The sequence below is a fragment of the Cryptomeria japonica genome, chromosome 7 (genome assembly GCF_030272615.1).
Source record: "Cryptomeria japonica chromosome 7, Sugi_1.0, whole genome shotgun sequence".
NCBI classification, from domain to species: domain Eukaryota; kingdom Viridiplantae; phylum Streptophyta; class Pinopsida; order Cupressales; family Cupressaceae; genus Cryptomeria; species Cryptomeria japonica.
This window is the reverse complement of record NC_081411.1, coordinates 213,870,072-213,884,444: the sequence shown is the minus strand read 5'-3', so window position 1 is coordinate 213,884,444 and position 14,373 is coordinate 213,870,072.

Genomic DNA, 14,373 nt, shown 5'->3' with positions numbered 1-14,373 from the left:
ATATTTGTATTTGATTTATTATCTATTAAATCCTTCACAACTAGGATGAGTTTTCCTTTTCAATTTACATTTTTTGGTTGTGGCTTGTAATTCTTAATCATCTTACTCTTTTCTTCTATAATTTTGTCAATAATTATGCTTGTAATGGGGAGCTCTTTATTTCTTTGATAAAAATACTATCATGCCTAAATCTACATTCAGGGTTCTATTTCTTAAGCTCTAACAACTTTTTACATAAGAAATTACTACAACATAAAAAGATCTAATATTTTCATTAGATATCCATCTTAATTTTAATTTCCAATAAAATGATACAAAGTTATTAATAGAAACACAATATCTGTCGTTTTCATCATAAAAAAACTTAGTAATGACAATTGTCCTTTTTTCTTAAATCATTAACATCCAACTCTATACCATGTCTTCTAGAGAAGAAGAGGAATTTTTAATAAATAAAAATAATATTGTTGGTAATATTTTTATATTAGGACTCTCAGTGTGGAATTAGAATCATTTCAATTATTACAAGACATTACATAATCTTCTCAAGATTATGCTCTTGGCAACAACAATGTAGGAAAATTGAGAGGGGGGTGAATCTGTTTAAATCAAACTTAGCCAAATTAACCTCAACTTAAGATATAATCAAGAAAAGAGATAACAAAGATAAACACCACATCAACAACACACATATTTTTGACGTGGAAAACCAAGTTAAGGGAAAAACCACGGTGGGAACCTACCCTCAATGTGATGATACTCTGTAGTAGTATATATAAATATTACAATGGGAAATGTGCATGCATTCAGGTACACTTTCTAGAGCTGACTTATCAAAAATAATAAAGGGATACAACCCTGGGAAGTCTCACTGCCTTACAAAGATTGTACACCAATCCAGATTACATGAACTACAAGAATAACATCTCCAAATGCCTAATCATAGTTCTTGTTAAGCACATTGTCTTCTCTGCAACACTCTTCTCTACTCTTCTTCACACTTTCAAAAGATCAATTTTCTTGTTCGAACATACAACACTCTGAACGCAAACACAACACAACACAAAAACCCATCTTACATGATTATCACTCTTATTTATACAAATCATCAACCTTAATTTCAAGGTTGGCTCAACTCATAATACCTAATTACAAAATTACATCACACAATACATAAATCAATATGTGGACCATACAATGTCAATAGGGACATATCATGGACCCAAATAAAAACCTTGAACATGAAACACCACCAAATATATCACCAAGATCATTTACAACACACAAGAACCATCGAATTGGCCAGAAAGTCGTATAACACAAAGAATACCACCAAACTAATAAAATTTTCAATAATGTGTACAACAATCAATGCGGACCAATAACACATATAGAACATGATCTGGAAACACCGACAAGAAACGTGAATTCCTCCACGACAACTCAGATTACAAGAATCATCATCATTTCCCTTCTGGAGCTCAAGAACACCAACATAACTTACTAACAAACTGAAAGATATGATTGTGAAGTTTCAAATCATGAACCACTCGAACTGAGGACACACATGAATGTCCCAAGCACTCTCCAAAATCCACTCAATGTAATGAATCAATTATGGAGAAATACAAACCAAAAATCACAACTCTACAATACAGAACCAACAAAAAAACTAGCCATCAGACCGGATCACATAACTTGATCAAATCACCTTTCAAAAAACTAAAACTCATGCTGAATCAACTGAAGTTATTAATATTTGAATCATTAAATATTCATTAGCATATCTACATTACACCAAACGAACCAACTCTCTGCAACACTGAAGCACAAGAACATAGGAATATGTTGACATCAATGACAATAACACATTCCAACAACTCTAAAATCCAACAATATCCCCCTTTGGCATTGATGGAAACATATGAATGTGAAAAACAATCAATGCAAAGAAAGAAATCAACTCCAGCAATCTCCTCTTGAGATCATGAACACATAGCTCTCTACCTTAGATAGATAAGATGGTTTTTCACATGCTTCTCTCCCCCTTTGACATCAATGAAAAAGGCTCATAAGAAAAACATTATTCTCTCCCCCTTACCAAATAATCTCAAATCTGAACACCTAAACCACAACACTGACTACTCCCCCTGAGTAGCAACCTCACTCATCAATCCAGATATGAAGATAAGAATATGAAGTCCACTAGATTGATGCATCTAAATGCATGAGTGGGGAAATACTACCCATTAGTGGTTATCCTCTACCACATGTGCTCCAAGATTCTTGAGCAGATCAATTATCTCCTTACTTTATGAGCCTCTTTGGTTATTATGCACCAGTTTACCATTATGCGAATTCGTATTGTAAGGTTGATTAGATAAATTTTGTATTCTCTCTAGCTTCAAATCATTTGGTCTATCATAGGACATGCCTTTTTTTATTTCAAACTACCTTGTGCCTAAGTTCATTTCATGATATTATCAAGCTTGTATTTTGTTTCCAAGGGCTTACAGTATGTTCTCTAGGGTTATGCAAAATCTTGACATCATTTGTATTAACTTATTTTGATTAATCCTTTCATGTTTTCCTCTATATACATTACAATTTTAAAAAGAATATCTAAAAGACTATGGATTCTTGCCCCTTAATTCATCTAGCACATTTTTGGACCATAGGCATTGCAATATAATAACAGACACATTGATTAATTCAACCTCATATTGTTGAGTAGGAAATCATGAGTCAACTATAAAAATGATCAAAGCAAATCATGAAAATCATACGATCATGAAAATAAATCTCAATCTAACCAATAAGGCCATCAAATGAAAACATGAGTCAAACCATAAGTTCCACGCTCCTTTGATGAAACCTCACTGCTTCTTCTTTCTTCTCTAATATTGATATGTCACTCTCAAGTTACAAAGTGCACAAATATGAATGAAAGAAAAGATAATTTAGATAGAATGATAGTGAGAATACTAGAAAACAAGATTTTCTAAGATAATTTAGACAAAATAACAATGAGAATATTAAAAAATTAACCATTTGAATGAAGAATGAGGCCACATCTTATAGAAATTCGGATATTATTGAACAACCAGGATAGATTTTATTTTTAGGAAGTTGAACGAACATAATCAAATGTAACTCAAATTTGCCATTTTGAAGATGAGCTAATATGGAAAAAGCCAGAGAGATCAAGCATATCAAGAAAAGAGGATAATATAGAGGATTTAATAAATAAAATTCATTAATTATCTCCATGAAGAGGATAAATGAAGGATTTGATAAATAAAATTTATTAATTATCTCGACATGTTAGTTGAAATTAGCAGGTAGAAGAAGATATTTATGATAAATTCATAAATATAATTTATATATTTTCTTCTTATATTTATCGATTAGGGAGTTAAATAAAATAAATTTATTTAATTGATAGATAAAGTGATAAATAAATAAACATTGTTTATTTATCTTAGAAGAAGTGTTAGTATGAAAGAGGCTTAATTAATTAAATAATTAATCAAACCTAAAGGGGAATCAAGTCAAATTAATATTTTGATTAGATAAAGATGGGATAGGCTCGTTACTGATACATTACCACCAAACAATCGCATAAGGGGAACTCACGAGTAATGAGATCACCACAACCTAAAAGAAACCAAAAAGGAGGATAGGTTCTTTTTTGAAAGGATATTTTGACCGAAGCATCTAACCAATGGGAACTGGGTTCCCATCAAACCAAAATCAGCTAATTAGAAACATAGAGGTTTAGAAAAGCACCCCAAATCATCTTCCTAGTGAACTCCTTGAGCTTACATCAAATAAGTCCAATTAATGTTGAGAGTTAGGGACTAGATCAAATTGATGCCATAAGATAAAAATGAGACCCAACGAATGCCAAAGGATATGAAATTGGGACAAAATGATGTCATCGACTTAAAATAGGGAGAAAATGATGTCACGGGGAATGAAATGGAGACAAAATGATGTCACTGGACATGAAATGGAGATAAAATGATGTCATCAGATCAAAATAGAGACAAAATGATATTAAACCATTTAATCAAATGGACACGAAGACCAATTTAAACCAAATTGATAAGAACTCATTAAATTAGAGGATTAAAAAATGGCTGGCATCAACAAATAGTAAAATCCTTACGCACGATGAGAAGACATGTTTAAATACATCTCCAAGAAAGGTGAAGCCCTCAATTTGTTAGGAAGTGAAATCAAGTCCTTAGAAAAATCCATAGTGTTTTTGTCAAAATAAATTGAAACCCTATATAGGAGGAGAGAAAGCATGCACCCTTGAAAGAATAATAGCCAAATAAAATGCAATCTAAAGAGAGATCCCCACACAATATAGGCATTATTGTAGGAGAGAAGCCCACATAACTCAAAAGAAGAAATGAAGTCAACCATAGATGTTATTGACAAACATAGTTGGTTTGTGTTGAATCAATTAGTGATTGAAATTAAGGGAGAAATTGTTGAAATATTTAATTGCTCCCAACTAACATGAGGAGAATTGCACGCAAATTTTTTTAATTAAGTTTAAATTTTATATGTTTTGTTTGTATTCTACATAGAGTTGAATGATAAGTTCTTAGAAATTCCAGAATTTGTTAGTTGTGTCAAAGACCTCTATTGATTGAGGCAATTGTATTGTATTCCTTTTCTTTGATCACTTGATTAGTTGATCCTTGATGATGTGATCATGAAGTTTTTGTAATATTTGAGATTGAATAAAAGAATGTTTTATGTTCAAAGCAATTCTCTTTTCGCTATAGCAATTTCTATGTTTTCTAATTTCTTCACTTGTCCCTTTTTCTCTTTTTCCTTTGTCCATCACTCAATTGTAAGAACAATATCTTATTGTCCCTTTGTGTTTATCCTTTTATGATTTGAGTTCCAATGGCCTCACTTTTGCACAAGCAAAGAGAATGATGCCACATGTTACAGAGTCTATCTTCCATGCCTCCAACGACATTTTGTGTCCCTCTCTATATCATATATCTCTTGCCTCTCAAATTTCCCACAAATTTCAACTCATCTAGATTACACCATTCATTGTGCCTTCATTTCTTCCAACTCCCCAAAAAATAGTCAAAGTCACATTTTTTATGAGGTTGTGGGTGAAGGACTGGATGTTCAACACAAATTAACCATGAACCTACCATTTTTTTATCAATGGAAGGTTGGCATTCCATTTTAATGACATGAAAATACTCTCATTCAATTATACCCATGCTTTTGCACTCATATACCATGCCCTCCTACCTATATGACCATTCGTACCCTACTTATGCCATTTTTATTAATATCGGGCTATCTCCTTTATCTTCTTTCTCATTTGCAAAGTCCTTTTAATTTTCCCTATTTTATTTTTATTTTGTTCTTATTATTTGACTATTAGAAACAAATATGACAAAATTAACATTTATTTTGTGAGATATTATCTTCTTTGATGTAACATTTTCTATTTATACATTCAAATAGTACTTGTTATGCATCATATTATGAAATGTAAATTTTAATCAAATTTATTTATTAATTATTTAATGACTACAAAATATTAATTTGATGATTTGCTAACTTTCATATATAAACAATGGTAGAAACATATCAAAATAATTTATATTCACCCAGCAACCCAAAAGAACACCACACAAAATTTTTAAGGAGGGTTATATATGTAATAGGTATTCAATTACAAATAGAGATATATTTGTTTGAAGAGTAGCCATAAATCTTCATTCTCCATGTGCAGTGATCGTGAAGTAATTAAACAAATCTTAGACGCGTTAAACACAAAAAGAAATTAAGTGATGGTAGGTGTTTTGAATGTTTAAATAGATTTTTTAATGTAACAGGGTACGTATTGGAAAATTCTTCATAAGTGTGAACTCTAATGAACATGCAAGCGAATCTTTATGGGAATTTTATATTCCGTCTAAACAATGCTTATAAACATGAGTCGGTCAATCCAAATCTCTATAGGGAAGCGCAGCATGTGAACGGGGCCCTCTGGTTCTCGTAGAAGATATCAACTACTTATATTTATAATATTGATGAGGGAAACTGGGTGAGAAGGGACTGAGGGAAACATGGTGCCATTGGAGGGGTGGTTGTTGCACAAATTATATTCAATAAAGGACGAAGCTTCTGGCCAGTTTTTTAAATAGGAGCTTCCAATTTCAGACCGCAGCAACTAATGAATGCCTTTTAAATATACTTTTATCCGTAAGAATATTGAATGTTGAAAATTATAATTTCGTTGGTGTTACTTACCTGTGGAATAAAATCTTTCCAAGCTCTTTAATTAAGGAAATGTTGACTCTAATTTATTCTTTTAATTTAATAGTGATTCAAAGGGAATTACAGATGTATAAAAGAATGAGTAATCATGAAAGCTACACAATAACACACTCAAATCAAATATTACATCTATCAATGTAGCATACAATGTAGATACGCTAGGAAGTAATATCTCATATTGCCAAAAAATGCCAAGGCACTAAAACATTATAAAGAGATAGAAATTGGTATCTCAGGCTTTTATGCAATGTCTCGATGACTTTGTTTAACATTCTCAATAAACGGTCATCTTAATTTAAATTGTCAAATATCAACTTTAATTTGAAACTGGACATCATATAGATGTCTACAACATTAATAGTTGAACTGAGTACATGTTAAAAACTACATTGAAGTCTAGAACATGGTGAAGATAAATAGTATACATTCCAAAATCGCAAATGAAACTTAAAGTCAGATGAAACGGAGCACTCTTAATCTTCTCAAGGATTTATGTAATCTTTTCTGTAACTGAATACAATCCCCGCTCAGCACAGTTATGTGACTGCGTTCAAAAACTCTCAACACTGAGAAGAGTTGTGGCGATTGGGATCTTTTGATAAAAGCATTTCTAACATACGTGACGCTGATGGACGACTTCTGGCGTTCGAACCAATGCACTGGAGGGCTATATTTATTGTTCCTGATATGCTTTTTGAGCGAGTTAAATGGCCTGCGTTGAATAATAGAGGATCTATTAGCTGAGTAAGGCGACGCTTATCATGCAACCTCCACGCCTGCATTCACACACCAAACCATATATTAAATCAGTACACTAGTTTGCTAGATCCCCTACAAACAACGGTTGTAGTAACTATATGTTCAAGCACAATTCTTACGGGCTGTGAGAGGAAACTTTTTATTTTCAAAGCTTTTTTCCTAGAACGACATTTAAAACGGTCACTCCAAAGCCGTAAATGTCTGATTTCAGACTCGCACGACCGGTAGCAAGATATTCTGGAGCAGCGTAACCACTGTATGGCCAAACAAAGAAAGAAAAATGTTTTTCTCAGCTGCCCAAAATTAAAAAATTAGTCTTCATTACAAAGTTGTAACTACATACATTACCCTTAGTTATTCTTATGAAGAGTTAGATGATAGGGCCATCTTACAATGTTCCAACAACACGCGTTCCTTCAATGCTAATATCCTCATAATATGAAGGAAACAGGGGAGTGAAAGACATACCAAAAACAGAGTAGAAGCAAAAATATAAACATATTCTATTTATTTAAAACAAAACACTACATCGATTGACTGAACTGTAGCTCAACATTAAACAGCATTACATTAGACTAATATCAGACTAACTGCTAACATTTAACAGCTCTTTGGAGCTGGACTCTCCTCTTAGAGTGGATACAGAATACAGATCCATTCAATATATAGAAAGCCTTTCGTATACGGAAGAGAGAGATCAGACATATAATAATGATTTTTTTTTACTGCGCACAATCGATGAGGGCACTGCAAGGAGGACTGTGCTAGGTTGGAGTAATCAATATGAAATCTGATCGAATCCATAGAAGACCTATTCTTATTGTCTGTCTTTAATACTTGGATTGACTGCTGATGAGGATGATGCAAAGGATATGGAGTTGATATGATAGGAACAGTGACAAATGAATGTTCATACGGATGTGTACAACTGGATAGTTGAGATTATATCTCTAACATAATACGTTAGCTGTATTTGTGCAAAGCCAAAATCAGAAATCTTGGCATTCAGATTTTCATCCAGAAGAATGTCGGTGTGAAAGGATACGAAATCTTCAAGTTGGACGGACCCACAAACGCACAGAGACTGAACACATAAGGAGAAATGCAAACTTGATATTTCAATTGAGCTGAAAATGATTTACAAAATACCAAACAAGCTAAACACAAAATCTACTGATTACAAATTATTGCCAGCGATCAGGAGCTCCATACAAACATACAAAACATGGAGCTTCTTTGAGCTCACTACAAACCAAATGCTCACTTGGAGCGACACATAGTCAGGAGCAATCACTACTTTACTAACAGACCATACAGAGCTACAAAATGTACACAAGCTGCTGCTGTTAACTAAATTCTCTGCACTCACTTTCAAGCTACAATTCTCTCTCTGATATGTTGTGTCATGACTCAATTCAGACCATATTTTGCACATGATGACTTAATTAGATTATTAATGATGTTAGATGATATTATGTTGTTGATGATGATTAGTTATTTTTATGATGATGCATAATGTTATAATTTCGTTATTTGATGATGATGATTTATGTTGTTTAGTTATGATGCTTAATGTTATTAATTTTTTTATGTGATATGATGTAATACATTTTTGATAGTGCGATCTGACAACTTATTGTCAAGCATGAGGTGGTTGCAGGTTAATCATCGAAGGCAGAAATATGACCAAGGAGGGGTTTTCTAGCCTGCTAGTAGTGACCTAAGAACTGCAACCCTGTGCAAAAAAAAAAAAACAATTAGATAATAATTAATAAATTAAATTTGGGAATTTAAAAATAAATTTATTGAAGAATTTAATAATTAAAATGTAATAATAGATTATTTTTTGTATTAAGCATCATTTGAGCATCCACGTTACAAACTTATTACATACTAGCTCCTTTCGAGGACCAAACTAGAAACAACAATTGGAAGACCAAGGGTCACAACTTAGAAATCCACTTTAAACAACCAATGGAAGACCAAGAGTCACAACTTAGAATTCTACACGAAGGTGTCCCTCATGGGAGTTGAACTTCGGTCTCCACATTGAGAACTCAATGCTTTAACCAACTAAGCTCAACCCCTTGGACTAATAATAAATTATTATTCGATAATTAAATTATGAAATATATAGATCAATGCTAGAATTTAATTGAATAAATAAAATATGATTATTCAAAAGTTGAAATAAATTAATAAAGTGATTAATTAAAAAATTAATAATAATAAATTATTCAAAAGAGAATATTTGATAGTGAAATATTAAAAATATAAATCAAGATTTGGAAATTATAATTTTAAAATTAAAATTTCGACATGCACAAATGCTGATATTTAAAGAATTAAACTAATAGATAAAATAATTTATTAAAGAGTTAAATTAATAAAATATAATTGATTTTGCAAGTATTTATATTTACCTACGTGAATATACAAAAAAGACAAATTGTAAATTTATAAGACAATTAACACTAATTAAAAATATAATCATGTGAAATTAATCTATTTTCGAAAAAACTCAATGCATGATAGATGAAATTTGTAAAAAAAAATTGCATTTAAATTGTAATTAAATTAGAATTTAATTATCTAAATATTTCTCAATTTTTAAATAAAACAATATCATGCAATTAAAATTATAAGTTGTAATTTTTATTTTTAAAGCATAATATTAAATTATTTTTAAATCATGCATTCTTCATGCATTATCTTGGAACTTAGCCTTAATATTTATATATATAGGGACTAATGACCTATTTTGGCATCCAATTATTTTCTTGCCTTCTTCATTCTTGTTGAGATTGATTTTCAATAGGAGTGTTCATCATATCAACTCAGAAGGAGGTGACTATCTGCAAATATTCATCACATTCTCTCCTTTCCTTGCAACCGGGTTCTTTCTCAAGTTGACTAGCTGGAAATTGTATTGTCAAACACCCTCATTGGTTTCTTTTAGATTTTGACCATTATTGAATTGATGATTGGGAGATTGGTTTAAATTGATTTTTTTTATCAGCAAATAATATGGATGTATGTTTGATTACCCCTCTACTCTCCTCCACATTTTCTCTCTTCAACCACTCTAGGCTATCCTCTTTATTTCCCACACCTTTTTCAGCCTCCTTCACCATGTATTTAGTTAGATTTTGTACTGCGACAATAGGGAAATCATTTTCAGTTTCTCTATTTGCAGGAAATTACATATTAGAAGGAGGGGATGATATATTGAGGCATGGTGTTTGGGGCTGGGAGAGTTCGAACTCCCACGCCCTTCTCTCTACTTCACTTCCAACGCCTCCCTCTCCCTACTTCACTTCAGCAATAGCAAGTTGAGATCAAGGGGGGGAAGGGGAAGTTGGGCGGGGTGATACTGTTGATCCTCATTGTACTCCAACCTGCTCCTCTCCCCATGTCACTCCCAGCTTCAGTCATAATGCCCCTTTTTTTTTTTTTTTTTTTTTTGGTAGAATTCAATGCCTAACATCTCCTTGGGTAACCCTTGTTGGAAGTGAAGTCCAATAGACTCCTTCTTTTTGCTACCAAAACTCTTGGCTCTTCAACAAATTCTCCTTGTAAGTTCTTTAAGAGCTAATTGCGTATCATTTGTAGGAATCAATTATGGAGCTGCTTGGAGCTGTGTGTACAAACCAGACTTGGTTATTAATATATTGATTCCCCTGCTTTAAGCGTGGATGTAGGCAATTGCCAAACCATGATAAATCTGTGTGTCTTATTTGTCTATATTGTGAATTTATAATTCTATTTTCTCTTCTCTTTTAACTCATTTCTTCACCCTAACAACCCTTAGCCCAAAGTCCTTCAACGCTTTCACTTTTTCCTCTTCTTTCCATGTATTCCTCCTTCTCTACACCCTCATCCTCTGGTTTGCTTAACACAAAACAAAAAAAACAAAGATAGTACTTAGTTTTATTTTCTTTTACATTTTGCTAAAGATGTGTTTTTAGAAAAATCTATTTGATAACAACCCAATGGATTTCCTGAGAAGGGTGAGTTATTCAGAGTTTCTTAATTCTATTTGAATTCTATAATATCGGCTAGCCTTATTCTTTAACTTTATAATTTATTTGGGTTAATGGGATTGCTAGTAATTAAGTTATAATTGGGAATACCAAATATGGTAAAGGGAAAAATTATTAAATTTGACTAGAAAAATTCTACCTACGAGAGGGTTTTAGATTACAAAGTGATAGAAAAATAAAGTATTATAAGAATATAAGTAGATATAAATATACAAGAGGTGTTCAATTAAATTTACAATGAATTATTTCTATAAATGAGAAATAAGGAAATTAATATGGGAAAGGAAAAATTAAAACAATAAGAATTTTAATAAATATTATTTTTGATATTAATCTGGGGAGGGTTAAAATTTTTGTCTATGCAGGATGCTTATGGAACAGGATGCTTGTTTATAGGCTAACCAGGGAAGGGTGATTTTTCTTCACCTCCCCAATAGGGTAGTGATGCCCATCATAATTATTTATTTTTCTCCCTACAATAATGCATGTAGTTAGTTCAACCAGGATGGGTTGTTAGTTCTACATGAATGTACAAGTTCCTTTCCTACCAGTTGGTATCGTCTTGCTAGGTTACTTCATTGTGAGGGGCGAGAGCTTATCAAGAGCATTGAGAAGCATATGCTTCGTTGGTTGGGTGGATGAAACGCCTGGTCATATATCCGTCATCTGGTTTGCAAGTGGAGGTTATCCAGGACAATAGAGGCGATACATCCGAAGACAAAGAAAATCGGAGATTCTAGATAAATTTTGATGTAATTATCATGTATATTTTATCTTATTGTAAAAGACCAGAATGGTCGCATGTAAAAATTATGTAAAAGAACTATAAGGTCCATGATGTAATGCGAGAGGAATTCACCATGCAATGTAACTAACAGAAAGAAAAGAAGAGAAAAACCACTAGCATACTAACCCACTAACATGCACAATTTACTTTTCGTATATTAGTTTTTTTTTTTGCATGCATGCATGTTCATCTTCAATTTTTAGTTAGTTGATTTAATTATGCATTTTTCATGTTAATTTAATTTATAATAATTTATGCACATGATTTATTTCTATGCATGCATGCACCTAACTCGATATCATAATTAATTATGGTTTATACATGTTATTTAATCTTCATGCACACTTTACTTTTGTTACTTTTACTGCATACATATTTAGTTACACATGTTAGACATGAGATGCATGGATGTTCAGTTCACTTATCTATTACTTGCATATCAATTATCATAAACTTTGCATGTGCATTAATTGAAAATTTAATTTAATTGTAACTATGAGTTACTATGGTGGTTAAACTAGGGTTAGGACAAGGGGGTCCTTACATGTTGATCTCTCTCTGCTAACTGGACTGAACTCACTGAATAGAGAATGTTCTCTCTTTTTTATCTATTTGTTGTCCACTCAAAATTCTCCCCCAAATTCAAAATAAAAAACCTCATCTGTCTCATTCAATTGCTCTGCAATTAGGAGTTGTTGTGATGGAGATCCCAACCAAATCTTCTCCAGGTTGTTTGTTGTAGCTTTCTTGATAGGTAGGTGAAGACTTACATGCAGACTTGACTCGGCCAACAATAATTTCAAACAGTCAGCTGGCTTGATGTCTTTGTGCATTATGAACACACATGCATCATTGTGAGAAACATGACTCCTCTTATTATGTCCAATAAGATGTTGAATCTTGTTGGCTAGTCAATAAACATCTATGTTTCTTATGCATATGGTGGTTAAACATATTTATATTGTTAAGATAAAACCTTCAATCACATAAAAAAAATAAGAGAAAAAACTGCATTGGTTACTTACCAAAAATAGCGTTTGACAGGTTTCGTGCCATACAATCATAGACTATCATAAATTCTTCAAAGCAATATCCCACAAGTGTCAAAATGTTTCTATGGTTAAACCTGCTTAGAATTTTCAACTCATTCATCCACTCTACTTTTCCTTGAATACTTTCTTTTCTCAAAACCTTCACTGCCATGTGTCTTCCATTAGACAAAATTCCCTTTAGAAAGCAGAACAAAATATGGTATTAGAGCTCAACATATTTCACTGTATGAGACCTTAGCAACTAATTGTTTTTTACCAAATAAATTTCACTTTATAAAATATGTTTACACATAATTAGGTTATCATGTGTTTAATATTATAATTAACAATGATTTCCCAAGGAACTTACATGGTAAACAATCCCAAAACCACCATAGCCTATTTGTACTGGAAATCTTTTTTTTGCTCTATCGAATTCATCTCTTTTGAACTAAATTAGAGATTATTTGATCTCATTTTTTATTATGGATTATTGGATCTTTGTTCCTAGAATTTTTACTCCTAGGTAAGGTGTTTGGAGTTCTTGAGAAAAGAAAAATTTGGCCTCCATCCAAATATAGTTTGATTTTTTTTCTAAGAAAATTACCCAACCTGAGAGAGTTATGCGCTAGGCATTCATGCTAATTTATCTCCTCAAAATTATCTTTTCTGTAAGAAGATAATAGTTTTGATCCATAGAGCTTTGTTTTATAGCTCTGCTCCATTTCATATAGTTGTATAAGTTCAAAACTTCTAAGTGATGAAATTGAATCGAACTACTAAAGGTTTGTATTAGAATTATTATCTTACACTATATATAATCCCATTTGAGCTTCTGCTCAAGGGACTCAATACCAATCTACTTTATTTATTGCTCAATTAGGAACATGGGGCCATGATGTTCTTTCCTAGAACTTGTTGTTGAGAGGAAGGCCCACATGAACATAACACAACCATTTTTGGTCGGCAAGGAGACTATTGAAAAATTCAATCTTTTAAAGTTTTCTCAACCAAACCACAAATAAGTGGAGTGTCTATCCAGCATTGTGGGTGTATATTTTAATAAGATAGTCTAATGTGTTTTTTTTTAAATGTTGTCAAAGGGATTATATTAATTATTATTTTATTATAAGTATGTTGTTCAAATATGATCGTTTAAATATAAGATTACTATTTTTCTTATTCTTTATGTTATATTATTTTGTAAGATATTTTATTATTTTTTATTAAGGGAAAAACAAGTTTTGAGGGGGACCCAAAACCCCATACAATAGGATTTGAAGGGACTTGAAACACTCAAATTTTACCTAGATCTGGAACCTACAATGAGACTTTTTCCAAAAAAAGATAGGTAAATTAAAACAGCAGACCACTACAACAAATCCGGTTAGTGCCAACCAGAAGCCAACATAGCCACAAGTAG